The following is a 1867-nucleotide window of genomic DNA, read 5'->3' as shown; positions in this document are numbered from 1 at the left end:
CTTATATATTATGATCATGTTTTCTTAGAAGTTTTGCAGACAATGTCCTGTGTATAGCTTTAGGTATGACATGTCAACGGCCTTGACGACCCCTATATATATACAATTTATTTTTATCCACATATATATATATATTAAATATCAAAAACCCTTCCACTTCAGTCTTCCACTCTTCCAGTGCTCTAGCTCTAAGTTCTAACGCCTAATTCCTAAATAATCAGAATTATAAAAAAATATGTAACATAATCATTGTTAATTACTTTACAAAAGGCAGAAAGTTCAGAATCAAATTCAAGCATACAAATATTTTGGAATACTCATACAGATGAAGTAGTATTACATTATAAATAAGTTTTTCTCAGGCATAATGCATAAAGGATGCAACAACACTGAACTGGACAAGATAAGTTAGCCAATGCATCAGTTATACAATATAGGTGAGGGCATAGAGATGTCTTTTTCAGGCATGAACAATAAATATTACGGACACCTGATGAAAGGTGATGCGCATGAAATCTTAGTCATAAATATGAACTAAGTGAGTTTTCAATTTGTAAGGGAGCTACAGCAAGACATGGATTAATACTCCCATATGGTTCTGATTGAATATAGATTAAATTAAGCCGATAAACCGTCCGATAAGAACTAAACCGATACCAATCCGCCCGATATCTTATTGGGTGGCTTGGGGGTTAATACATTTAAAAGCCGATAACCGATAAGCCAAACTGTTAAGAGTAAATAATCGCTCAATCCGCCTGATAAGCAGCACTACTATTCACGAACTCCCACTCGTTTCCGCTAACGCGTGCATCACACACCTCTATTGCATTTTTTATTTTTAATATATCCGCTATCTGCTTAGTGATCCGATCAATTCAAGTGGTCCGATTAATTCAAGTCCAGATTGGATAAAGCTTATTAAATGAGAAAACACTTTCTATGGAGTAGATTTTTTTCTTAGTTCGAGACTCAACCTCAAGATTTTGATTAACAATTTTTTTATTTATCTCATCACAATCTTTACTGATCTTCTGTTGCTATCTTAATTCTTTATCATCAATATTTTAAAAGATATTTTTGGGCGATTTCCGAGGTGAGTCTCGAGGAGGCGTACTAAAAACGCATCGAGGTGTACCAAAAATAAATCGAGGCATACTGGCAGAGTGTAAGTATCGTAGAGCTTAAGCCTCAACTTTCCGAACATCGTCTAAGCGTAAGTCCGAACGTTCTAATCGTTTATTTGGGTGTAAGCTTAATTTTTCAAAATAGAGCCAAAATTGCTTGATATTTTTTTTATAATTCCTAAATATCCAAAAGTTAACACATAATATATTCTCAAACTAAAAGTCACAAAAGTCAAATATTTTCTCTAATTGTTTATCCTAATTCATAATCTTTTCTTTTTGTCATTTATTGATTAACAAATATACTTTAGACTTTTGTCTACAAAGTGCAAACTACAAGACAAAAAGTTTTATCCTTCAATTCTTATTCTGCTTCCAAGCTTGTATTTTTCTTCTTTGCTTCACGTTCTTTAAGTTTTTTTTTTTGCAGTCTTTAATTTATTCTTTTTAAGTTAGTTTTTGGTTTTATATTTTTTTTTGTATCACTCTACTTTAGATATTATTTTGAAAACTCTATTCTGATTATTTGTATTATAAATAATGAGTATTTGTGATTTGTTATCTAATTTAGGTTTTTAAATAATAATTTTATATTATTATTGTTATTATTATTTAAATTTTTAGAAACTAAATTATTATTTATAATTCAAAGTATGTTCCATCATAGTCATGCTATAGGTGTAACTTAACTTTAAAAAATGATAAATATTATTTTTACCCTTTTAACTTAAAAAATGATT

The sequence above is a fragment of the Nicotiana tabacum genome, chromosome 1 (genome assembly GCF_000715075.1).
Source record: "Nicotiana tabacum cultivar K326 chromosome 1, ASM71507v2, whole genome shotgun sequence".
Taxonomy (NCBI): domain Eukaryota; kingdom Viridiplantae; phylum Streptophyta; class Magnoliopsida; order Solanales; family Solanaceae; genus Nicotiana; species Nicotiana tabacum.
Note: the sequence above shows the minus strand (reverse complement) of the source record.